Genomic DNA, 27,569 nt, shown 5'->3' with positions numbered 1-27,569 from the left:
CAGGGGGTTGAGACCAAACGCCCTATGGCAAATGGATGTTACTCATCTGACGGAATTTGGTAAGTTGAAATATTTACATGTGTCTGTGGACACCTTTTCCGGTGTCATTCATGCCACACGTCTGGCAGGAGAAAAGGTGTCTCACGTCAGAATACACTGCTTAGAAGCTTGGGCAGCTTGGGGAAAGCCCCTTAGACTCAAGACGGATAATGGCCCTGCTTATACTTCCCATGGTTTTCGCGCCTTTTGCGCACAAATGCAGGTTGCCCACACCACCGGATTGCCCTACAATCCTCAAGGACAAGGTATAGTGGAAAGAGCTAATCGAAGCATAAAAGAAATGCTTCAAATACAAAAAGGGGGAGTTGCTGAGTCCACGTCCCCCAGGGAAAGACTTTCTCTTGCGCTCTTTACCCTTAATTTTTTAATTCTAAATGACAACGATCAGTCTGCCGCAGATCGGCATATGACAAGAGACTCCATGGATACTAAAGACATGGTTATGTGGAAGGATGTTATTAATAATAAATGGTATGGACCGGATCCGGTAATAACGAGATCCAGGGGAGCTGTTTGTGTTTTTCCACAGAGTCAAGAAGTACCTCACTGGGTGCCAATGAGACTGACCAGGCCGGTGGAGACTGCAGAAGAACCCCATCTTGAAGATGCCATCCACTCAGCTGATCTTCCTGCTGTTAGCAACAGTGCTAATAGCAATCCCTGTGATAGCTAAACCGATGATGCTGTGGGCTGTTACAATTTACTGACTGGATTGCCACTGCGGTGTCCTTTTCCAAAGAGCGGGTGGGAGTCGGAATGTTTTTAGCCTGCTGCTTGGGAGGATGCGTGGTCTGCCTATGGTTGGTCTGTCGCCTTCGAGCCCAAACCAGAAGGGACAAGGTTGTTATCTCGCAAGCATTAGCCGCTTTGGAGAGTGGATCCTCACCCCAGATTTGGCTGTCAGCCCTAAGAGGCAGTTAAGCCTTACCATTCTGCATAGCCTTAGCACCCCGAGGGATCAGGGGATCCCATTGCACCGGGACAGGTATGCAATTTGCAATTTGGGACAGGGTGCAAGGCAAGTGCACTGCACTTGAGGAGATGGTTCTCATCTCCTCAAGAAGAGCATGCTGGGTTGCAAGTGGGTTGATGCCCAAGATCCCACCTCTGCAAAAAAGGCATCGAACGGGCCTGGTCATCACTGGGGAAGGCGCGCCCCTCAGGCGAAGGCCAGTGCAAGGTCCTCTCATTAATGTCTTAGACAGAGGCCCAACCTCTACTCTTACCTGTTGCCATAAAACAAAGAAGAGGGAACTGTAGGGAGCCGAGGCGAGACTCCACCCACTTGGTGCTTGGCGGGACGCCTGGGCTGTGCGCGTGCACGAGCCAGGTAGAGTTCCCAGCCAATCCCATGACACCTGGTGACGGTGAAAGGCAGGCGACCAACAATAGAAAGACCCGCGTTCCGATTCTCATATATAAGCGGCTGTGTTTCGGGTGCACGCTCTCTCGCGCCCAAGCTCTCCTACAACTAAAAGGCTCTCCAATAAAGCGTGATCTGAGAAGACTCCTGGTGTGGTGGTCGTTTTTCCTCGCTGGTCGAGTAGACGGTCACTACATGTTGCAATAACTCAGAACCTCATTCTGAGTGTTCCCGGCAGAGGTCATTCAGCTGAAAACAACCGTGGACTAATTAGAGCCAGATGTAGGCAGTTCCGTCCATAGTGCTGGATGGACAGTGGTGGCGTGCCCAAAAACTGAGCTCTAGTTCTCAACACTTTCACAAAGTGCCATAAGTTGAGGTTCAGCTTACTGCTCGGGTTGAGTAGAGTGTAGCTGTCAAAGCTGGAATCAGTAGTACTCAGGTGAGAAGAACGAGAAGCAGATATACCCAGTCGGCTGGCCGTGTCCTCCGGGGACCAGCCTATCTGGCTGCCACGCCTGAATGTTTGCAACGGCGGCAGAGCTAGGAAGGCGCAATTGTGCAGCAATGCAAACTGCATAACCTGGCCAAATTTCAGGGGTGTACAAGAAACCACGGGGGATTTACAAGGAGATGTTCACCCGGAACAGCCGGAGGCCTGACGACAGCAAGTTTACGGAATTCTTCCTAAGAAGCCTTGAAAGCAGTGAAGCGCTCCTATGTTGCAATAACTCAGAACCTCATTCTGAGTGTTCCCGGCAGAGGTCGTTGGGCTGAACAAAACCATGGACTAATTAGAGCCAGATGTAGGCAGTGAGTCCATAGTGCTGGATGGACAGTGGTGGCGTGCCCAACAACTGAGCTCTAGTTCTCAACACTTGCACAAGGTGCCATAAGTTGAGGTTCAACTTACTGCTCCGGTTGAGTAGAGTGTAGCTGTGAAAGGTGGAATCAGTAGCACTGAGGTGAAAAGAACGAGAAGCAGATATACCGAGTCCGCTGGCCGAGTCCTCCGGGGACCAGCATATCTGGCTGCCACGCCTGAATGTTTGCAACCACGGCCGAGCTAGGCCGGCGCAATTGTGCAGCAATGCAAACTGCATACCCTGGCCAAATTTCACGGGTGTACAAGAAAGCACGGGGGATTCACAAGGAGATGTTCACCCGGAACAGCCGGAGGCCTGCCGGCAGCAAGATTCCGGAACTCTTCCAAAGAAGCCTTGAAAGAAGTGAAACGCTCCTATGTTGCAATAACTCAGAACCTCATTCTGAGTGTTCCCGGCAGAGGTCATTCAGCTGAACACAACCACGGACTAATTAGAGCCAGATGAAGGCAGTGCCGTCCATAGTGCTCTATGGACAGTGGTGGCGTGCCCAACAACTGAGCTCTAGTTCTCATCACTTTCACAAAATGCCATAAGTTGAGGTTCAGCTTACTGCTCCGGTTGAGTAGAGTGTAGCTGTCAAAGAGGGAATCAGTAGCACTCAGGTGAGAAGAACGAGAAGCAGATATACCCAGTGCGCTGGCCGTGTCCTACAGGGAGCAGCCTATCGGGGTGCCACGCCTGAATGTTTGCAACCGCGGCAGAGCTAGGCAGGCGCAATTGTGCAGCAATGCAAACTGCATAAGCTGGACAAATTTCACGGGTGTACAAGAAACCACGGGGGATTTACAAGGAGATGTTCACCCGGAACAGCCGGAGGCCTGCCGGCAGCAAGATTCCGGAATTCTTCCTAAGAAGCCTTTAAAGCAGTGAAACACTCCTCTGTTGCAATAACTCAGAACCTCATTCTGAGTGTTCCCGGCAGAGGTCATTCAGCTGAACACAACCGTGGACTAATTAGAGCCAGATGTAGGCAGTGCCGTTCATAGTGCTGGATGGACAGTGGTGGCGTGACAAACAACTGAGCTCTAGTTCTCAACACTTTCACAAAGTTCCGTAAATTGAGGTTCACATTACTGCTCCGGTTGAGTAGAGTGTAGCCGTCAAAGCTAGAATCAGTAGCACTCAGGTGAGAAGAAGGGGAAGCAGATATACCCAGTCGGCTGGCCGAGTCCTACGGGGACCAGCCTATCTGGCTGCCACGCCTGAATGTTTGCAACCGCGGCAGAGCTAGGCAGGCGCAATTGTGCAGCAATGCAAACTGCATAACCTGGCCAAATTTCACGGGTGTACAAGAAACCACGGGGGATTTACAAGGAGATGTTCCCCCGGAACAGCCGGAGGCCTGCCTACAGCAAGATTCCGGAATTCTTCCTAAGAAGCCTTGAAAGCAGTGAAACGCCCCTATCTTGCAATAACTCAGAACCTCATTCTGAGTGTTCTCGGCAGAGGTTATTCAGCTGAACACAACCGTGGACTAATTAGAGCCAGATGTAGGCAGTGTCGTCCATAGTGCTGGATGGACAGTGGTGGCCGGCCAAACAACAGAGCTCTAGTTCTCAACACTTTCACAAAGTTCCGTAAATTGAGGTTCACCTTACTGGTCCGGTTGAGTAGAGTGTAGCCGTCAAAGCTAGAATCAGTAGCACTCAGGTGAAAAGAAGGGGAAGCAGATATACCCAGACCGCTGGCCGTGTCCTAAGGGGACCAGCCTATCTGGCTGCCACGCCTGAATGTTTGCAACCGCGGCAGAGGTAGGCAGGCGCAATTGTGCAGCAATGCAAACTGCATAACCTGGCCAAATTTCACGGGTGTAAAAGAAACCACGGGGGATTTACAAGGAAATGTTCACCCGGAACAGCCGGAGGCCTGCCGGCAGCAAGATTCCGGAATTCTTCCTAAGAAGCCTTGAAAGCACAGAAGCGCTCCTATGTTCCAATAACTCAGAAACTCATTCTGAGTGTTCCCGGCAGAGGTCATTCGGCTGAACACAACCGTGGACTAATTAGAGCCAGATGTAGGCAGTGCCGTCCATAGTGCTGGATGGACAGTGGTGGCGTGCTAAACACCTGAGCTCTAGTTCTCAACACTTTCACAAAGTACCATAAGTTGAGGTTCAACTTACTGCTCTGGTTGAGTAGAGTGTAGCCGACCAAGCAGGTATCAGTAGCACTCAGGTGAGAAGAAAGAGAAGCAGATATACCCCGTTGCTGGAAGTGTCCTCCGGGGACCAGCCTATCTGGCGGCCACCCCTGAATGTTTGCAACTGCGGCAGAGCTAGGGAGGCGCAATTGTGCAGCAATGCAAAATGCATAACCTGGCGAAATTTCACGGGTGTACAAGAATCCACGGGGGATTTACAAGGAGATGTTCACCCGGAACAGCCCGTGGCCTGCCTCAGCAAGATTCCGGAATTCTTCTTAAGAAGCCTTGAAAGCAGTGAAACGATCATATGTTGCAATAACTCAGAACCTCATTCTGAGTGTTCCCGGTAGAGGTCATTCAGTTGAACACAACCGTGGACTAATTAGAGCAAGATGTAGGCAGTGGCGTCCATAGTGATGGATGGACAGTGGTGGCGTGCCCAACAAATTAGCTCTAGTTCTCAACACTTGCACAAAGTGCCATCAGTTGAGGTTCAACTTACTGCTCCGGTTGAGTAGAGTGTAGCTGTGAAAGGTGGAATCAGTAGCACTGAGGTGAGAAGAACGAGAAGCAGATATACCCAGTCCGCTGGCCGTGTCCTCCGGGGACCAGCATATCTGGCTGCCACGCCTGAATGTTTGCAACCACGGCCGAGCTAGGCCGGCGCAATTGTGCAGCAATGCAAACTGCATACCCTGGCCAAATTTCACGGGTGTACAAGAAAGCACGGGGGATTCACAAGGAGATGTTCACCCGGAACAGCCGGAGGCCTGCCGGCAGCAAGATTCCGGAACTCTTCCAAAGGAGCCTTGAAAGAAGTGAAACGCTCCTATGTTGCAATAACTCAGAACCTCATTCTGAGTGTTCCCGGCAGAGGTCATTCAGCTGAACACAACCACGGACTAATTAGAGTCAGATGAAGGCAGTGCCGTCCATAGTGCTGGATGGACAGTGGTGGCGTGCCCAACAACTGAGCTCTAGTTCTCATCACTTTCACAAAATGCCATAAGTTGAGGTTCAGCTTACTGCTCCGGTTGAGTAGAGTGTAGCTGTCAAAGCAGGAATCAGTAGCACTCAGGTGAGAAGAACGAGAAGCAGATATACCCAGTGCGCTGGCCGTGTCCTACGGGGAGCAGCCTATCGGGCTGCCACGCCTGAATGTTTGCAACCGCGGCAGAGCTAGGCAGGCGCAATTGTGCAGCAATGCAAACTACATAAGCTGGACAAATTTCACGGGTGTACAAGAAACCACGGGGGATTTACAAGGAGATGTTCACCCGGAGCAGCCGGAGGCCTGCCGGCAGCAAGATTCCGGAATTCTTCCTAAGAAGCCTTTAAAGCAGTGAAACACTCCTCTGTTGCAATAACTCAGAACCTCATTCTGAGTGTTCCCGGCAGAGGTCATTCGGCTGAACACAACCGTGGACTAATTAGAGCCAGATGTAGGCAGTGCCGTTCATAGTGCTGGATGGACAGTGGTGGCGTGACAAACAACTGAGCTCTAGTTCTCAACACTTTCACAAAGTGCCATCAGTTGAGGTTCAACTTACTGCTCCGTGTGAGTAGAGTGTAGCTGTCAAAACTGGAATCAGTAACACTCAGGTGAGAAGAACGAGAAGCAGATATACACAGTCCGCTGGCCGGGTCCTACGGGCACCAGCCTATCTGGCTGCCACGCCTGAATGTTTGCAACCACGGCAGAGGAAGGCAGGCGCAATTGTGCAGCCATCCAAACTGCATAACCTGGCCAAATTTCACGGGTGTACAAGAAACAACGGGGGATTTACAAGGAGATGTTCACCCGAAACAGCCGGAGGCCTGCTGGCAGCAAGAATCCGAAATTCTTCCTAAGAAGCCTTGAAAGCAGTGAAAAGCTCCTTTGTTGCCATACATCAGAACATCATTCTGCGTGTTCCCGGCAGAGGTCATTTGGCTGAACCAAACCGTGGACTAATTAGAGCCAGATGTAGGCAGTGCGGTCCATAGTGCTGGATGGACAGTGGTGGCGTGCCCAACAACTGAGCTCTAGTTCTCAACACTTTCACAAAATGCCATGAATTGAGGTTCAAGTTACTGCTCCGGTTGAGTTGAGTGTAACCATCAAAGCTGGAATCAGTAGCACTCAGTTGAAAAGAAGGGGAAGCAGATATACCCAGTCATCTGGCGGTGTCCTCCGGGGACCAGCCTATCAGGCTGCCACGCCTGACTGTTTGCAACCGCCGCAGAGCTAGGCAGGCGCAATTGTGCAGCAATTCAAACTGCATAACCTGGCCAAATTTCACGGGTGTACAAGAAACCACGTGGGATTTACAAGGAGATGTTCACCCGGAACAGCCTGAGTCCTGCCGGCAGCAAGATTCCGGAATTCTTCTAAAGAAGCCTTGAAAGCAGTGAAACGCTCCTATGTTGCAATAACTCAGAACCTCATTCTGAGTGTTCCCGGCAGAGGTCATTCAGCTGAACACAACCGTGGACTAATTAGAGCCAGATGTAGGCAGTGCCGTCCATAGTGCTGGATGGACACTGGTGGCGTGCCCAACAACTGAGCTCTAGTTCTCATCACTTTCACAAAGTGCCATAAGTTGAGGTTCAGCTTACTTCTCCGGTTGAATAGAGTGTAGCTGTCAAAGCTGGAATCAGTAGCACTTAGGTGAGAAGAACGAGAAGAATATATACCCAGTCCGCTGGCCGTGTCCTCCGGGGACCAGTCTATCTGGCTGCCAAGCCTGAATGTTTGCAACCGCGGCAGAGCTAGGCAGGCGCAATTGTGCAGCAATGCAAACTGCATAACCTGGCCAAATTTCACGGGTGTACAAGAAACCACGGGGGATTTACAAGGAGATGTTCACCCGGAACAGCCGGAGTCCTGCCGGCAGCAAGACTCCGGAATTCTTCCTAAGAAGCCTTGAAAACTGAAACACTCCTATGTTGCAATACCTCAGAACCTCATTCTGAGTGTTCCCGGCAGAGGTCATTCAGCTGAACACAACCGTGGACTAATTAGAGCCAGATGTAGGCTATGCCGTCCATAGTGCTTGATGGAAAGTGGTGGCGTGCCCAACAACTGAGCTCTAGTTCTCAATACTTTCACAAAGAGCCATATGTTGAGGTTTAACTTACTGCTCCGGTTGAGTAGAGTGAAGCCCTCAAAGCTGGAATCAGTAGCACTCAGGTGAGAAGAAGCGGAAGCAGATATACCCAGTCCGCTGGCCGTGTCCTACGGCGACCAGCCTATCTGGCTGCCACGCCTGAATGTTTGCAACCGCGGCAGAGGTAGGCAGGAGCAATTGTGCAGCAATGCAAACTGCATATCCTGGCCAAATTTTACGGGTGTACAAGAAACTACGGGGGATTTACAAGGAGATGTTCACCCGGAACAGCCGGAGGCCGGCCGGCAGCAAGATTCCGGAATTCTTCCTAAGAAGCCTTGAAAGCAGTGAAACGCTCCTATGTTGCAATACCTCAGAACCTCATTCTGAGTGCTCCCGGCAGAGGTCATTCGGCTGAACACAACCGTGGACTAATTAGAGCCCGATGTAGGCAGTGCCGTCCATAGTGCTCGATGGACAGTGGTGGCGTGCCCAACAACTGAGCTCTAGTTCTCAACACTTTCACAAAGTGCCATAAGTTGAGGTTCAACTTACTGCTCCGGTTGAGTAGAATGTAGCTGTCAAAGCTGGAATCAGTAGCACTCAGGTGAGAAGAACGAGAAGCAGATATACCCAGTCCGCTGGCCGTGTCCTCCGGGGAGCAGCCTATCTGGCTGCCATGCCTGAACGTTTGCAAGCGCAACAGAGCTAGGAAGGCGCAATTGTGCAGCAATGCAAACTGCATAACCTGGCCAAATTTCACGTGTGTACAAGAACCCACGGGGGATTTACAAGGAGATGTTCTCCCGGAACAGCAGGAGGCCTGCCGGCAGCAAGATTCCGGAATTCTTCCTAAGAAGCCTTGAAAGCAGTGAAACGCTCCTATGTTGCAATAACTCAGAACCTCATTCTGAGTGTTCCCGGCAGAGGTCATTCAGATGAACACAACCGTGGACTAATTAGAACCAGATGTAGGCCGTGACGTCCATAGTGCTGGATGGACAGTCGTGGCGTGCCCAACAACTGAGCTCTAGTTCTCAACACTTTCACAAAGTGCCATCAGTTGAGGTTCAACTTACTGCTCCGGTTGAGTAGAGTGTAGCCGTCAAAGCTGGAATCAGTAGCACTCAGGTCAGAAGAAGGGGAAGCAGATATTCCCAGTTCGTTGGCCGTGTCCTACGGCGACTTGCCGACCTGGCTGCCACGCCTGAATATTTGCAACCAAGGCAGAGCTAGGCAGGCATAATTGTGCAGCAATGCAAACTGTATAACCTGGCCAAATTTCACGGGTGTACAAGAAACCACCGTGATTTACAAGGAGATGTTCACCCGGAACACCCGGAGGCCTGCCGGCAGCAAGACTCCGGAATTCTTCCTCAGAAGCCTTGAAAACAGCGAAAGGCTCCTATGTTGCAATACCTCAGAACCTCATTCTGAGTGTTCCCGGCAGAGGTCATTCAGCTGAATACAACCGTGGACTAATTAGAGCCAGATGTAGGCAGTGCCTTCCATAGTGCTGGATGGACAGTGGTGGAGTGCCCATCAACTGAGCTCTAGTTCTCAACACTTTCACAAAGTGCCATAAGTTGAGGTTCAGCTTACTGCGCCGGTTGAGTAGAGTGTAGCTCTCAAAGCTGGAATCAGTAGCACTCAGGTGAGAAGAATTAGAAGCAGATATACCCAGTCCGCTGGCTGTGTAGTCCTGGGAACAGCCTATCTGGCTGCCACGCCTGAATATTTGGAAGCGCAACAGAGCTAGGCAGGCGCAATTGTGCAGCAATGCAAACTGCATAACCTGTCCAAATTTCACGGGTGTACAAGAAACCACGGGGTATTTACAAGGAGAGGTTCACCCGGAACAGCCGGAGGCCTGCCGGCAGCAAGATTCCGGAATTCTTCCTAGAAAACCTTGAAAGCAGTGAAACGCTCCTATGTTGCAATACCTCAGAACCTCATTCTGAGTGTTCCCGGCAGAGGTCACTCGCCTGAACACAACCTTGGACTAACTAGAGCCAGATGTAGGCAGTGCCGTCCATAGTGCTGGATGGAAAGTGGTGGCGTGCCCAACAACTGAGCTCTACTTCTCAACACTTTCACAAAGTGCTATGAGTTGAGGTTCAACTTACTGCTCCGGTTGAGTAGAGTGTAGCCGTCAAAGCTAGAATCAGTAGCACTCAGGTCAGAAGAAGGGGAAGCAGATATACCCAGACCGCCGGCCGTGTCTTACGGCGACCAGCCTATCTGGCTGCCACGCCTGAATGTTTCCAACCGCGGCAGAGCTAGGAAGGCGTAATTGTGCAGCAATGCAAATTGCATAACCTGGCCAAATTTCACGGGTGTACAAGAAACCACGGGGGATTTACAAGGAGATGTTTACCCGGAACACCCGGAGGACTGCCGGCAGCAAGATTCCGGAATTCTTCCTAAGAAGCCTTGAAAGTAGTGAAACGCACCTATGTTGCAATAACTCAGAACCTCATTCTGAGTGATTCCGGCAGAGGTCATTCAGCTGAACACAACCGTGGACTAATTAGAGCCAGATGTAGGCAGTGCCGTCCATAGGAATGGATGGACAGTGGTGGCTGCCCAACAACTGAGCTCTAGTTCTCAACACTTTCACAAAGTGCCATAAGTTGAGGTTCAACTTACTGCTTCGGTTGAGTACAGTGTAGCCGTCAAAGCTGGAATCATTAGCACTCAGGTGAGAAGAACGAGAAGCAGATATACGCATTCTGCTGGCCGTGTCCTCCGGGGACCAGCCTATCTGGCAGCCACGCCTGAATGTATGCAACCGCGGCAGAGCTAGGCAGGCGCAATAGTGCAGCAATGCAACCTGCATAACCTGGCCAAATTTCACGGGTGTACAAGAAACCACAGGGGATTTACAAGGAGATGTTCACCCGGAACAGCCGGAGGCCTGCCGGAAGCAAGATTCTGGAATTCTTCCTAAGAAACCTTGAAAGCAATGAAACGCTCCTATGTTGCAATACCTCAGAACCTCATTCTGAGTGTTCCCGGCAGAGGTCATTCAGCTGAACACAACCGTGGACTAATTAGAGCCAGATGTAGGCAGTGCCGTCCATAGTGCTGGATGGACAGTGGTGGCTTTCCAAACAACTGAGCTCTAGTTCTCAACACTTTCACAAAGTGCCATCAGTTGAGGTTCAACTTACTGCCTCGGTTGAGTAGAGTGTAGCTGTCAAATCTGGAATCAGTAGCACTCAGGTTAGAAGAACGAGAAGCAGATATACCCAGTTCGCTGGCCGTGTCCTCCGGGGACCAGCCTATCTGGCTGCCACGCCTGAATGTTTGCAACCGCGGCAGAGCTAGGTAGTCGCAATTGTGCAGCAATGCAAACTGCATAACCTGGCCAAATTTCACGGGTGTACAAGAAACCACGGGGGATTTACAAGGAGATGTTCACCCGGAACACCCGGAGGCCTGCCGGCAGCAAGACTCCGGAATTCTTCCTAAGAAACCTTGAAAGCAGTGAAACGCTCCTATGTTGCAATACCTCAGAACCTCATTCTGAGTGTTCCCAGCAGAGGTCATTCGGCTGAACGCAACTGTGGACTAATTAGAGCAAGATGTAGGCCGAGCCGTCCATAGTGCTGGATGGAAAGTGGTGGCATGACAAACAACTGATCTCTAGTTCTCAACACTTTCACAAAGTGCCATAAGTTGAGGTTCAGCTTACTGCTCCGGTTGAGTAGAGTGTAGCTGTCAAAGCTGGAATCAGTAGCACTCAGGTGAGAAGAACCAGAAGCAGATATACCCAGTCCGCTGGCCATGTCCTACGGGGACCAGCCTATTTGGCTGCCACGCCTGAATGTTTTCAACCACGGCAGAGCTAGGCAGGCGCAATTGTGCAGCAAGGCAAACTGCATAAGCTGGCCAAATTTCACGGATGTACAAGAAACCACGGGGGATTTACAAGGAGATGTTCACCCGGAACAGCCGGAGGCCTTCCGGCAGCAAGATTCCGGAATTCTTCCTAAGAAGCCTTGAAAGCAGTGAAACACTCCTTTGTTGCAATAAATCAGAACCTCATTCTGAGTTTTCCCGGCAGAGGTCATTCAGCTGAACACAACCGTGGACTAATTAGAGCCAGATGTAGGCAGTGCCGTCCATAGTGCTGGATGGACAGTGGTGGCGTGCCCAACAACTGAGCTCTAGTTCTCATCACTTTCACAAAATGCCATCAGTTGAGGTTCAACTTCCTGCTCCAGTTGAGTAGAGTGTAGCCATCAAAGCTGCAATAAGTAGCACTCAGGTGAGAAGAACGAGAAGCAGATATACCCAGTCCGCGGGCCGTGTCCTACTGGGACCAGCCTGTCTGGCTGCCACGCCTGAATGTTTGCAACCGGGGCAGAGCTAGGCAGGCGCAATTGTGCAGCAATGGAAACTGCATAACCTGGCCAAATTTCACGGGTGTACAAGAAACCACGGCTGATTTACAAGGAGATGTTCACCCGGAACAGCCGGAGTCCTGCCGGCAGCAAGATTCCGGAATTCTTCTGAAGAAGCCTTGAAAGCACTGAAACGCTCCTATGTTGCAATAACTCAGCAACTCATTCTGAGTGTTCCCGGCAGAGGTCATTCGGGTGAACACAACCGTGGACTAATTAGAGCCAGATGTAGGCAGTTCCGTCCATAGTGCTCGATGGACAGTGGTGGCGTGCCGAACAACTGAGCTCTAGTTCTCAACACTTCTACAAAGTGCCATAAGTTGAGGTTCAGCTTACTGCTCCGGTTGAGTAGAGTGTAGCTGTCAAACCTGGAATCAGTAGCACTCAGGTGAGAAGAAGGGGAAGCAGATATACCCAGTCCGCTGGCCGTGTCCTAAGGGGACCAGCCTATCTGGCTGCCCCGCATGAATGTTTGCAACCGTGGAAGAGCTAGGCAGGCGCAATTGTGCAGCAATGCAAACTGCATAACCTGGCCAAATTTCACGGGTATATAAGACACCACGGGGGATTTACAAGGAGATGTTCACCCGGAACAGCCGGAGGCCTGCCGGCAGCAAGATTCCGTAATTCTTCCTAAGAAGCCTTGAAAGCAGTGAAATGCACCTATGTTGCAATAACTCAGAACCTCATTCTGAGTGTTCCTGGCAGAGGTCATTCAGCTGAACACAACCGTGGATTAATTACAGCCAGATGTAGGCAGTGTTGTCCATAGTGCTGGATGGACAGTGGTGGCGTGCCCAACAACTGAGCTCTAGTTCTCAACACTTTCACAAAGTGCCATAAGTTGAGGTTCAGTTTACTGCTTCCGTTGAGTAGAGTGTAGCTGTGAAAGCTGGAATCAGTAGCACTCAGGTGAGAAGTAGGGGAAGCAGATATACCCAGTGCGCTGGCCGTGTCCTACGTGGACCAGCCTATCTGGCTGCCACGCCTGAATGTTTGCAATCGCGGAAGAGCTTGGCAGGCGCAATTGTGCAGCAATTCAAACTGCATAACCTGGCCAAATTTCACGGGTACACAAGACACCACGGGGGATTTAAAAGGAGATGTTCGCCCGGAACAGCCGGAGGCCTGCTGGCAGCAAGAATCCGGAATTCTTCCTAAGAAGCCTTGAAAGCAGTGAAACGCACCTATGTTGCAATAACTCAGAACCTCATTCTGAGTGTTGCTGGCAGAGGTCATTCAGCTGAACACAACCGTGGATTAATTAGAGCCAGATGTAGGCAGTGCTGTCCATAGTGCTGGATGGACAGTGGTGGCGTGCCAAACAACTGAGCTCTAGTTCTCAACACTTTCACAAAGTGCCATAAGTTGAGGTTCAGTTTACTGCTCCGGTTGAGTACAGTGTAGCTGTCAAAGCTGGAATCGGTAGCACTCAGCTGAGAAGTAGGGGAAGCAGATATACCCAGTCCGCTGGCAGTGTCCTACGGGGACCAGCCTATATGGCTGCCACGCCTGAATGTTTGCAACCCCGGCAGAGCTAGGCAGGAGCAATTGTGCATCAATGCAAACTGCATAACCTGGCCAAATTTTACGGGTGTACAAGAAGCCACGTGGGATTTACAAGGAGATGTTCACCCGGAACACATGGAGGCCTGCCGGCAGCAAGTCTCCGGAATTCTTCCTAAGAAGCCTTGAAAGCAGTGAAACGCTCCTATGTTGCAATAACTCAGACCCTCATTCTGAGTGTTCCCGGCAGAGGTCATTCAGCTGAACACAACCGTGGACTAATTAGAGCCAGATGAAGGCAGTGCCGTCCATAGTGCTGGATGGACAGTGGTGGCGTGCCCAACAACTGAGCTCTAGTTCTCAACACTTTCACAAAGTGCCATAAGTTGAGGTTCAACTTACTGCTCCGGTTGAGTAGAGTGTAGCTGTCAAAGTTGGAATCAGTAGCACTCAGGTGAGAAGAACGAGAAGCAGATATACCCAGTCCGCTGGCCGTGTCCTACGGAGACCAGCCTCTCTCGCTGCCACGCCTGAATATTTGCAACCACGGCAGAGCTAGGCAGGCACAATAGTGCAGCAATGCAAACTGCATAACCTGGCCAAATTTCACCGATGTACAAGAAACCACGGGGGATTTAGAAGGAGATGTTAACCCGGAACAGACGGAGGACTGCCGGCAGCAAGATTCCGGAATTCTTCTGAAGAAGACTTGAAAGCAGTGAAACGCTCCTATGTTGCAATAACTCAGCACCTCCTTGTGAGTGTTCCCGGCAGAGGTCAATCGGGTGAACACAACGGTGGACTAATTAGAGCCAGATGTAGGCAGTGCCGTCCTTAGTGCTGTATGGACAGTGGTGGCGTGCCGAACAACTGATCTCTAGTTCTCAACACTTTCACAAAGTGCCATAAGTTGAGGTTCAGCTTACTGCTCCGGTTGAGTAGAGTGTAGCTGTCAAACCTGGAATCAGTAGCACTCAGGTGAGAAGAAGGGGAAGCAGATATACCCAGTCCGCTGGCCGTGTCCTACGGGGACAAGCCTATCTGGCTGCCCCGCCTGAATGTTTGCAACCGCGGAAGAGGTAGGCAGGCGCAATTGTGCAGCAAGGCAAACTGCATAACCTGGCCAAATTTCACGGGTATAGAAGACACCACGGGGGATTTACCAGGAGATGTTCACCCGGAACAGCCGGAGGCCTGCAGGCAGCAAGATTCCGGAATTTTTCCTAAGAAGCCTTGAAAGCAGTGAAACTCACCTATGTTGCAATAACTCAGAACCTCATTCTGAGTGTTCCTGGCAGAGGTCATTCAGCTGAACACAACCGTGGATTAATTAGAGCCAGATGTAGGCAGTGCTGTCCATATTGCTGGATGGACAGTGTTGGCGTGCCCAACAACTGAGCTCTAGTTCTCAACACTTTCACAATGTGCCATAAGTTGAGGTTCAGTTTACTGCTCCGGTTGAGTAGAGTGTACCTGTCAAAGCTGGAATCAGTAGCACTCAGGTGAGAAGATCGAGAAGCAGATATACCCAGTCCAATGCCCCTGTAAGCCAGGGACCAGTCTATCTGGCTGCCACGCCTGAATGTTTGCAACCGCGGCACAGCTAGGCAGGCGCAATTGTGCAGCAATGGAAACTGCATAACCTGGCCAAATTTCACGGGTGTACAAGAAACCAAGGGGGATTTACAAGGAGATGTTCACCCCGAACAGCCGGAGGCCTGCCGGCAGCAAGTTTCCGGATTTCTTCCTAAGAAGCCTTGAAAGCAGTGAAACGCTCCTATGTTGCAATAACTCAGAATCTCATTCTGAGTGTTCCCGGCAGAGGTCATTCAGCTGAACAAAACCGTGGACTAATTAGAGCCAGATGTAGGCAGTGCCGTCCATAGTGCTGGATGGACAGTGGTGGTGTGCCCAACAACTGAGCTCTAGTTCTCAACACTTTCACAAAGTGCCATGAGGTGAGGTTCAGCTTACTGCTCCGGTTGAGTACAGTGTAGCTGTCAAAACTGGAATCAGTAGCACTCAGGTGAGAAGAAGGGGAAGCAGATATACCCAGTCCGCTGGCCGTGTCCTCCGGGGACCAGCCTATCTGGCTGCTACGCCTGAATGTTTGCAACCGCAGCACAGCTAGGCAGGCGCAATTGTGCAGCAATGGAAACTGCATAACCTGGCCAAATTTCACGGGTGTACAAGAAACCACGGGGGATTTACAAGGAGATGTTCACCCGGAACAGCCGGAGTCCTTTCGGCAGCAAGACTCCGGAATTCATCCTAAGAAGCCTTGAAAACTGAAACACTCCTATGTTGCAATACCTCAGAACCTCATTCTGAGTGTTCCCGGCAGAGGTCATTCAGCTGAACACAACCGTGGACTAATTAGAGCCAGATGTAGGCTATGCCGTCCATAGTGCTTGATGGAAAGTGGTGGCGTGCCCAACAACTGAGCTCTAGTTCTCAATACTTTCACAAAGAGCCATATGTTGAGGTTTAACTTACTGCTCCGGTTGAGTAGAGTGAAGCCCTCAAAGCTGGAATCAGTAGCACTCAGGTGAGAAGAAGCGGAAGCAGATATACCCAGTCCGCTGGCCGTGTCCTACGGCGACCAGCCTATCTGGCTGCCACGCCTGAATGTTTGCAACCGCGGCAGAGGTAGGCAGGAGCAATTGTGCAGCAATGCAAACTGCATATCCTGGCCAAATTTTACGGGTGTACAAGAAACTACGGGGGATTTACAAGGAGATGTTCACCCGGAACAGCCGGAGGCCGGCCGGCAGCAAGATTCCGGAATTCTTCCTAAGAAGCCTTGAAAGCAGTGAAACGCTCCTATGTTGCAATACCTCAGAACCTCATTCTGAGTGCTCCCGGCAGAGGTCATTCGGCTGAACACAACCGTGGACTAATTAGAGCCCGATGTAGGCAGTGCCGTCCATAGTGCTCGATGGACAGTGGTGGCGTGCCCAACAACTGAGCTCTAGTTCTCAACACTTTCACAAAGTGCCATAAGTTGAGGTTCAACTTACTGCTCCGGTTGAGTAGAATGTAGCTGTCAAAGCTGGAATCAGTAGCACTCAGGTGAGAAGAACGAGAAGCAGATATACCCAGTCCGCTGGCCGTGTCCTCCGGGGAGCAGCCTATCTGGCTGCCATGCCTGAACGTTTGCAAGCGCAACAGAGCTAGGAAGGCGCAATTGTGCAGCAATGCAAACTGCATAACCTGGCCAAATTTCACGTGTGTACAAGAACCCACGGGGGATTTACAAGGAGATGTTCTCCCGGAACAGCAGGAGGCCTGCCGGCAGCAAGATTCCGGAATTCTTCCTAAGAAGCCTTGAAAGCAGTGAAACGCTCCTATGTTGCAATAACTCAGAACCTCATTCTGAGTGTTCCCGGCAGAGGTCATTCAGATGAACACAACCGTGGACTAATTAGAACCAGATGTAGGCCGTGACGTCCATAGTGCTGGATGGACAGTCGTGGCGTGCCCAACAACTGAGCTCTAGTTCTCAACACTTTCACAAAGTGCCATCAGTTGAGGTTCAACTTACTGCTCCGGTTGAGTAGAGTGTAGCCGTCAAAGCTGGAATCAGTAGCACTCAGGTCAGAAGAAGGGGAAGCAGATATTCCCAGTTCGTTGGCCGTGTCCTACGGCGACTTGCCGACCTGGCTGCCACGCCTGAATATTTGCAACCAAGGCAGAGCTAGGCAGGCATAATTGTGCAGCAATGCAAACTGTATAACCTGGCCAAATTTCACGGGTGTACAAGAAACCACCGTGATTTACAAGGAGATGTTCACCCGGAACAGCCGGAGGCCTGCCGGCAGCAAGACTCCGGAATTCTTCCTCAGAAGCCTTGAAAACAGCGAAAGGCTCCTATGTTGCAATACCTCAGAACCTCATTCTGAGTGTTCCCGGCAGAGGTCATTCAGCTGAATACAACCGTGGACTAATTAGAGCCAGATGTAGGCAGTGCCTTCCATAGTGCTGGATGGACAGTGGTGGAGTGCCCATCAACTGAGCTCTAGTTCTCAACACTTTCACAAAGTGCCATAAGTTGAGGTTCAGCTTACTGCGCCGGTTGAGTAGAGTGTAGCTCTCAAAGCTGGAATCAGTAGCACTCAGGTGAGAAGAATTAGAAGCAGATATACCCAGTCCGCTGGCTGTGTAGTCCTGGGAACAGCCTATCTGGCTGCCACGCCTGAATATTTGGAAGCGCAACAGAGCTAGGCAGGCGCAATTGTGCAGCAATGCAAACTGCATAACCTGTCCAAATTTCACGGGTGTACAAGAAACCACGGGGTATTTACAAGGAGAGGTTCACCCGGAACAGCCGGAGGCCTGCCGGCAGCAAGATTCCGGAATTCTTCCTAGAAAACCTTGAAAGCAGTGAAACGCTCCTATGTTGCAATACCTCAGAACCTCATTCTGAGTGTTCCCGGCAGAGGTCACTCGCCTGAACACAACCTTGGACTAACTAGAGCCAGATGTAGGCAGTGCCGTCCATAGTGCTGGATGGAAAGTGGTGGCGTGCCCAACAACTGAGCTCTACTTCTCAACACTTTCACAAAGTGCTATGAGTTGAGGTTCAACTTACTGCTCCGGTTGAGTAGAGTGTAGCCGTCAAAGCTAGAATCAGTAGCACTCAGGTCAGAAGAAGGGGAAGCAGATATACCCAGACCGCCGGCCGTGTCTTACGGCGACCAGCCTATCTGGCTGCCACGCCTGAATGTTTCCAACCGCGGCAGAGCTAGGAAGGCGTAATTGTGCAGCAATGCAAATTGCATAACCTGGCCAAATTTCACGGGTGTACAAGAAACCACGGGGGATTTACATGGAGATGTTTACCCGGAACACCCGGAGGACTGCCGGCAGCAAGATTCCGGAATTCTTCCTAAGAAGCCTTGAAAGTAGTGAAACGCACCTATGTTGCAATAACTCAGAACCTCATTCTGAGTGATTCCGGCAGAGGTCATTCAGCTGAACACAACCGTGGACTAATTAGAGCCAGATGTAGGCAGTGCCGTCCATAGGAATGGATGGACAGTGGTGGCTGCCCAACAACTGAGCTCTAGTTCTCAACACTTTCACAAAGTGCCATAAGTTGAGGTTCAACTTACTGCTTCGGTTGAGTACAGTGTAGCCGTCAAAGCTGGAATCATTAGCACTCAGGTGAGAAGAACGAGAAGCAGATATACGCATTCTGCTGGCCGTGTCCTCCGGGGACCAGCCTATCTGGCAGCCACGCCTGAATGTATGCAACCGCGGCAGAGCTAGGCAGGCGCAATAGTGCAGCAATGCAACCTGCATAACCTGGCCAAATTTCACGGGTGTACAAGAAACCACAGGGGATTTACAAGGAGATGTTCACCCGGAACAGCCGGAGGCCTGCCGGAAGCAAGATTCTGGAATTCTTCCTAAGAAACCTTGAAAGCAATGAAACGCTCCTATGTTGCAATACCTCAGAACCTCATTCTGAGTGTTCCCGGCAGAGGTCATTCAGCTGAACACAACCGTGGACTAATTAGAGCCAGATGTAGGCAGTGCCGTCCATAGTGCTGGATGGACAGTGGTGGCTTTCCAAACAACTGAGCTCTAGTTCTCAACACTTTCACAAAGTGCCATCAGTTGAGGTTCAACTTACTGCCTCGGTTGAGTAGAGTGTAGCTGTCAAATCTGGAATCAGTAGCACTCAGGTTAGAAGAACGAGAAGCAGATATACCCAGTTCGCTGGCCGTGTCCTCCGGGGACCAGCCTATCTGGCTGCCACGCCTGAATGTTTGCAACCGCGGCAGAGCTAGGTAGTCGCAATTGTGCAGCAATGCAAACTGCATAACCTGGCCAAATTTCACGGGTGTACAAGAAACCACGGGGGATTTACAAGGAGATGTTCACCCGGAACACCCGGAGGCCTGCCGGCAGCAAGACTCCGGAATTCTTCCTAAGAAGCCTTGAAAGCAGTGAAACGCTCCTATGTTGCAATAACTCAGACCCTCATTCTGAGTGTTCCCGGCAGAGGTCATTCAGCTGAACACAACCGAGGAGTAATTAGAGCCAGATGAAGGCAGTGCCGTCCATAGTGCTGGATGGACAGTGGTGGCGTGCCCAACAACTGAGCTCTAGTTCTCAACACTTTCACAAAGTGCCATAAGTTGAGGTTCAACTTACTGCTCCGGTTGAGTAGAGTGTAGCTGTCAAAGTTGGAATCAGTAGCACTCAGGTGAGAAGAACGAGAAGCAGATATACCCAGTCCGCTGGCCGTGTCCTACGGAGACCAGCCTCTCTCGCTGCCACGCCTGAATATTTGCAACCACGGCAGAGCTAGGCAGGCACAATAGTGCAGCAATGCAAACTGCATAACCTGGCCAAATTTCACCGATGTACAAGAAACCACGGGGGATTTAGAAGGAGATGTTAACCCGGAACAGACGGAGGACTGCCGGCAGCAAGATTCCGGAATTCTTCTGAAGAAGACTTGAAAGCAGTGAAACGCTCCTATGTTGCAATAACTCAGCACCTCCTTGTGAGTGTTCCCGGCAGAGGTCAATCGGGTGAACACAACGGTGGACTAATTAGAGCCAGATGTAGGCAGTGCCGTCCTTAGTGCTGTATGGACAGTGGTGGCGTGCCGAACAACTGATCTCTAGTTCTCAACACTTTCACAAAGTGCCATAAGTTGAGGTTCAGCTTACTGCTCCGGTTGAGTAGAGTGTAGCTGTCAAACCTGGAATCAGTAGCACTCAGGTGAGAAGAAGGGGAAGCAGATATACCCAGTCCGCTGGCCGTGTCCTACGGGGACAAGCCTATCTGGCTGCCCCGCCTGAATGTTTGCAACCGCGGAAGAGGTAGGCAGGCGCAATTGTGCAGCAAGGCAAACTGCATAACCTGGCCAAATTTCACGGGTATAGAAGACACCACGGGGGATTTACCAGGAGATGTTCACCCGGAACAGCCGGAGGCCTGCAGGCAGCAAGATTCCGGAATTTTTCCTAAGAAGCCTTGAAAGCAGTGAAACTCACCTATGTTGCAATAACTCAGAACCTCATTCTGAGTGTTCCTGGCAGAGGTCATTCAGCTGAACACAACCGTGGATTAATTAGAGCCAGATGTAGGCAGTGCTGTCCATATTGCTGGATGGACAGTGTTGGCGTGCCCAACAACTGAGCTCTAGTTCTCAACACTTTCACAATGTGCCATAAGTTGAGGTTCAGTTTACTGCTCCGGTTGAGTAGAGTGTACCTGTCAAAGCTGGAATCAGTAGCACTCAGGTGAGAAGATCGAGAAGCAGATATACCCAGTCCAATGCCCCTGTAAGCCAGGGACCAGTCTATCTGGCTGCCACGCCTGAATGTTTGCAACCGCGGCACAGCTAGGCAGGCGCAATTGTGCAGCAATGGAAACTGCATAACCTGGCCAAATTTCACGGGTGTACAAGAAACCAAGGGGGATTTACAAGGAGATGTTCACCCCGAACAGCCGGAGGCCTGCCGGCAGCAAGTTTCCGGATTTCTTCCTAAGAAGCCTTGAAAGCAGTGAAACGCTCCTATGTTGCAATAACTCAGAATCTCATTCTGAGTGTTCCCGGCAGAGGTCATTCAGCTGAACAAAACCGTGGACTAATTAGAGCCAGATGTAGGCAGTGCCGTCCATAGTGCTGGATGGACAGTGGTGGTGTGCCCAACAACTGAGCTCTAGTTCTCAACACTTTCACAAAGTGCCATGAGGTGAGGTTCAGCTTACTGCTCCGGTTGAGTACAGTGTAGCTGTCAAAACTGGAATCAGTAGCACTCAGGTGAGAAGAAGGGGAAGCAGATATACCCAGTCCGCTGGCCGTGTCCTCCGGGGACCAGCCTATCTGGCTGCTACGCCTGAATGTTTGCAACCGCAGCACAGCTAGGCAGGCGCAATTGTGCAGCAATGGAAACTGCATAACCTGGCCAAATTTCACGGGTGTACAAGAAACCACGGGGGATTTACAAGGAGATGTTCACCCGGAACAGCCGGAGTCCTGCCGGCAGCAAGACTCCGGAATTCATCCTAAGAAGCCTTGAAAACTGAAACACTCCTATGTTGCAATACCTCAGAACCTCATTCTGAGTGTTCCCGGCAGAGGTCATTCAGCTGAACACAACCGTGGACTAATTAGAGCCAGATGTAGGCTATGCCGTCCATAGTGCTTGATGGAAAGTGGTGGCGTGCCCAACAACTGAGCTCTAGTTCTCAATACTTTCACAAAGAGCCATATGTTGAGGTTTAACTTACTGCTCCGGTTGAGTAGAGTGAAGCCCTCAAAGCTGGAATCAGTAGCACTCAGGTGAGAAGAAGCGGAAGCAGATATACCCAGTCCGCTGGCCGTGTCCTACGGCGACCAGCCTATCTGGCTGCCACGCCTGAATGTTTGCAACCGCGGCAGAGGTAGGCAGGAGCAATTGTGCAGCAATGCAAACTGCATATCCTGGCCAAATTTTACGGGTGTACAAGAAACTACGGGGGATTTACAAGGAGATGTTCACCCGGAACAGCCGGAGGCCGGCCGGCAGCAAGATTCCGGAATTCTTCCTAAGAAGCCTTGAAAGCAGTGAAACGCTCCTATGTTGCAATACCTCAGAACCTCATTCTGAGTGCTCCCGGCAGAGGTCATTCGGCTGAACACAACCGTGGACTAATTAGAGCCCGATGTAGGCAGTGCCGTCCATAGTGCTCGATGGACAGTGGTGGCGTGCCCAACAACTGAGCTCTAGTTCTCAACACTTTCACAAAGTGCCATAAGTTGAGGTTCAACTTACTGCTCCGGTTGAGTAGAATGTAGCTGTCAAAGCTGGAATCAGTAGCACTCAGGTGAGAAGAACGAGAAGCAGATATACCCAGTCCGCTGGCCGTGTCCTCCGGGGAGCAGCCTATCTGGCTGCCATGCCTGAACGTTTGCAAGCGCAACAGAGCTAGGAAGGCGCAATTGTGCAGCAATGCAAACTGCATAACCTGGCCAAATTTCACGTGTGTACAAGAACCCACGGGGGATTTACAAGGAGATGTTCTCCCGGAACAGCAGGAGGCCTGCCGGCAGCAAGATTCCGGAATTCTTCCTAAGAAGCCTTGAAAGCAGTGAAACGCTCCTATGTTGCAATAACTCAGAACCTCATTCTGAGTGTTCCCGGCAGAGGTCATTCAGATGAACACAACCGTGGACTAATTAGAACCAGATGTAGGCCGTGACGTCCATAGTGCTGGATGGACAGTCGTGGCGTGCCCAACAACTGAGCTCTAGTTCTCAACACTTTCACAAAGTGCCATCAGTTGAGGTTCAACTTACTGCTCCGGTTGAGTAGAGTGTAGCCGTCAAAGCTGGAATCAGTAGCACTCAGGTCAGAAGAAGGGGAAGCAGATATTCCCAGTTCGTTGGCCGTGTCCTACGGCGACTTGCCGACCTGGCTGCCACGCCTGAATATTTGCAACCAAGGCAGAGCTAGGCAGGCATAATTGTGCAGCAATGCAAACTGTATAACCTGGCCAAATTTCACGGGTGTACAAGAAACCACCGTGATTTACAAGGAGATGTTCACCCGGAACAGCCGGAGGCCTGCCGGCAGCAAGACTCCGGAATTCTTCCTCAGAAGCCTTGAAAACAGCGAAAGGCTCCTATGTTGCAATACCTCAGAACCTCATTCTGAGTGTTCCCGGCAGAGGTCATTCAGCTGAATACAACCGTGGACTAATTAGAGCCAGATGTAGGCAGTGCCTTCCATAGTGCTGGATGGACAGTGGTGGAGTGCCCATCAACTGAGCTCTAGTTCTCAACACTTTCACAAAGTGCCATAAGTTGAGGTTCAGCTTACTGCGCCGGTTGAGTAGAGTGTAGCTCTCAAAGCTGGAATCAGTAGCACTCAGGTGAGAAGAATTAGAAGCAGATATACCCAGTCCGCTGGCTGTGTAGTCCTGGGAACAGCCTATCTGGCTGCCACGCCTGAATATTTGGAAGCGCAACAGAGCTAGGCAGGCGCAATTGTGCAGCAATGCAAACTGCATAACCTGTCCAAATTTCACGGGTGTACAAGAAACCACGGGGTATTTACAAGGAGAGGTTCACCCGGAACAGCCGGAGGCCTGCCGGCAGCAAGATTCCGGAATTCTTCCTAGAAAACCTTGAAAGCAGTGAAACGCTCCTATGTTGCAATACCTCAGAACCTCATTCTGAGTGTTCCCGGCAGAGGTCACTCGCCTGAACACAACCTTGGACTAACTAGAGCCAGATGTAGGCAGTGCCGTCCATAGTGCTGGATGGAAAGTGGTGGCGTGCCCAACAACTGAGCTCTACTTCTCAACACTTTCACAAAGTGCTATGAGTTGAGGTTCAACTTACTGCTCCGGTTGAGTAGAGTGTAGCCGTCAAAGCTAGAATCAGTAGCACTCAGGTCAGAAGAAGGGGAAGCAGATATACCCAGACCGCCGGCCGTGTCTTACGGCGACCAGCCTATCTGGCTGCCACGCCTGAATGTTTCCAACCGCGGCAGAGCTAGGAAGGCGTAATTGTGCAGCAATGCAAATTGCATAACCTGGCCAAATTTCACGGGTGTACAAGAAACCACGGGGGATTTACATGGAGATGTTTACCCGGAACACCCGGAGGACTGCCGGCAGCAAGATTCCGGAATTCTTCCTAAGAAGCCTTGAAAGTAGTGAAACGCACCTATGTTGCAATAACTCAGAACCTCATTCTGAGTGATTCCGGCAGAGGTCATTCAGCTGAACACAACCGTGGACTAATTAGAGCCAGATGTAGGCAGTGCCGTCCATAGGAATGGATGGACAGTGGTGGCTGCCCAACAACTGAGCTCTAGTTCTCAACACTTTCACAAAGTGCCATAAGTTGAGGTTCAACTTACTGCTTCGGTTGAGTACAGTGTAGCCGTCAAAGCTGGAATCATTAGCACTCAGGTGAGAAGAACGAGAAGCAGATATACGCATTCTGCTGGCCGTGTCCTCCGGGGACCAGCCTATCTGGCAGCCACGCCTGAATGTATGCAACCGCGGCAGAGCTAGGCAGGCGCAATAGTGCAGCAATGCAACCTGCATAACCTGGCCAAATTTCACGGGTGTACAAGAAACCACAGGGGATTTACAAGGAGATGTTCACCCGGAACAGCCGGAGGCCTGCCGGAAGCAAGATTCTGGAATTCTTCCTAAGAAACCTTGAAAGCAATGAAACGCTCCTATGTTGCAATACCTCAGAACCTCATTCTGAGTGTTCCCGGCAGAGGTCATTCAGCTGAACACAACCGTGGACTAATTAGAGCCAGATGTAGGCAGTGCCGTCCATAGTGCTGGATGGACAGTGGTGGCTTTCCAAACAACTGAGCTCTAGTTCTCAACACTTTCACAAAGTGCCATCAGTTGAGGTTCAACTTACTGCCTCGGTTGAGTAGAGTGTAGCTGTCAAATCTGGAATCAGTAGCACTCAGGTTAGAAGAACGAGAAGCAGATATACCCAGTTCGCTGGCCGTGTCCTCCGGGGACCAGCCTATCTGGCTGCCACGCCTGAATGTTTGCAACCGCGGCAGAGCTAGGTAGTCGCAATTGTGCAGCAATGCAAACTGCATAACCTGGCCAAATTTCACGGGTGTACAAGAAACCACGGGGGATTTACAAGGAGATGTTCACCCGGAACACCCGGAGGCCTGCCGGCAGCAAGACTCCGGAATTCTTCCTAAGAAACCTTGAAAGCAGTGAAACGCTCCTATGTTGCAATACCTCAGAACCTCATTCTGAGTGTTCCCAGCAGAGGTCATTCGGCTGAACGCAACTGTGGACTAATTAGAGCAAGATGTAGGCCGAGCCGTCCATAGTGCTGGATGGAAAGTGGTGGCATGACAAACAACTGATCTCTAGTTCTCAACACTTTCACAAAGTGCCATAAGTTGAGGTTCAGCTTACTGCTCCGGTTGAGTAGAGTGTAGCTGTCAAAGCTGGAATCAGTAGCACTCAGGTGAGAAGAACCAGAAGCAGATATACCCAGTCCGCTGGCCATGTCCTACGGGGACCAGCCTATTTGGCTGCCACGCCTGAATGTTTTCAACCACGGCAGAGCTAGGCAGGCGCAATTGTGCAGCAAGGCAAACTGCATAAGCTGGCCAAATTTCACGGATGTACAAGAAACCACGGGGGATTTACAAGGAGATGTTCACCCGGAACAGCCGGAGGCCTTCCGGCAGCAAGATTCCGGAATTCTTCCTAAGAAGCCTTGAAAGCAGTGAAACACTCCTTTGTTGCAATAAATCAGAACCTCATTCTGAGTTTTCCCGGCAGAGGTCATTCAGCTGAACACAACCGTGGACTAATTAGAGCCAGATGTAGGCAGTGCCGTCCATAGTGCTGGATGGACAGTGGTGGCGTGCCCAACAACTGAGCTCTAGTTCTCATCACTTTCACAAAATGCCATCAGTTGAGGTTCAACTTCCTGCTCCAGTTGAGTAGAGTGTAGCCATCAAAGCTGCAATAAGTAGCACTCAGGTGAGAAGAACGAGAAGCAGATATACCCAGTCCGCGGGCCGTGTCCTACTGGGACCAGCCTGTCTGGCTGCCACGCCTGAATGTTTGCAACCGGGGCAGAGCTAGGCAGGCGCAATTGTGCAGCAATGGAAACTGCATAACCTGGCCAAATTTCACGGGTGTACAAGAAACCACGGCTGATTTACAAGGAGATGTTCACCCGGAACAGCCGGAGTCCTGCCGGCAGCAAGATTCCGGAATTCTTCTGAAGAAGCCTTGAAAGCACTGAAACGCTCCTATGTTGCAATAACTCAGCAACTCATTCTGAGTGTTCCCGGCAGAGGTCATTCGGGTGAACACAACCGTGGACTAATTAGAGCCAGATGTATGCAGTTCCGTCCATAGTGCTCGATGGACAGTGGTGGCGTGCCGAACAACTGAGCTCTAGTTCTCAACACTTCTACAAAGTGCCATAAGTTGAGGTTCAGCTTACTGCTCCGGTTGAGTAGAGTGTAGCTGTCAAACCTGGAATCAGTAGCACTCAGGTGAGAAGAAGGGGAAGCAGATATACCCAGTCCGCTGGCCGTGTCCTAAGGGGACCAGCCTATCTGGCTGCCCCGCATGAATGTTTGCAACCGTGGAAGAGCTAGGCAGGCGCAATTGTGCAGCAATGCAAACTGCATAACCTGGCCAAATTTCACGGGTATATAAGACACCACGGGGGATTTACAAGGAGATGTTCACCCGGAACAGCCGGAGGCCTGCCGGCAGCAAGATTCCGTAATTCTTCCTAAGAAGCCTTGAAAGCAGTGAAATGCACCTATGTTGCAATAACTCAGAACCTCATTCTGAGTGTTCCTGGCAGAGGTCATTCAGCTGAACACAACCGTGGATTAATTACAGCCAGATGTAGGCAGTGTTGTCCATAGTGCTGGATGGACAGTGGTGGCGTGCCCAACAACTGAGCTCTAGTTCTCAACACTTTCACAAAGTGCCATAAGTTGAGGTTCAGTTTACTGCTTCCGTTGAGTAGAGTGTAGCTGTGAAAGCTGGAATCAGTAGCACTCAGGTGAGAAGTAGGGGAAGCAGATATACCCAGTGCGCTGGCCGTGTCCTACGTGGACCAGCCTATCTGGCTGCCACGCCTGAATGTTTGCAATCGCGGAAGAGCTTGGCAGGCGCAATTGTGCAGCAATTCAAACTGCATAACCTGGCCAAATTTCACGGGTACACAAGACACCACGGGGGATTTAAAAGGAGATGTTCACCCGGAACAGCCGGAGGCCTGCTGGCAGCAAGAATCCGGAATTCTTCCTAAGAAGCCTTGAAAGCAGTGAAACGCACCTATGTTGCAATAACTCAGAACCTCATTCTGAGTGTTGCTGGCAGAGGTCATTCAGCTGAACACAACCGTGGATTAATTAGAGCCAGATGTAGGCAGTGCTGTCCATAGTGCTGGATGGACAGTGGTGGCGTGCCAAACAACTGAGCTCTAGTTCTCAACACTTTCACAAAGTGCCATAAGTTGAGGTTCAGTTTACTGCTCCGGTTGAGTACAGTGTAGCTGTCAAAGCTGGAATCGGTAGCACTCAGCTGAGAAGTAGGGGAAGCAGATATACCCAGTCCGCTGGCAGTG

This window comes from Dipodomys merriami, unplaced genomic scaffold, assembly GCF_024711535.1.
Source record: "Dipodomys merriami isolate MVZ:Mamm:240054 unplaced genomic scaffold, mDipMer1.0.p SCAF_231, whole genome shotgun sequence".
NCBI classification, from domain to species: domain Eukaryota; kingdom Metazoa; phylum Chordata; class Mammalia; order Rodentia; family Heteromyidae; genus Dipodomys; species Dipodomys merriami.
This window is presented reverse-complemented; position numbering follows the sequence as displayed.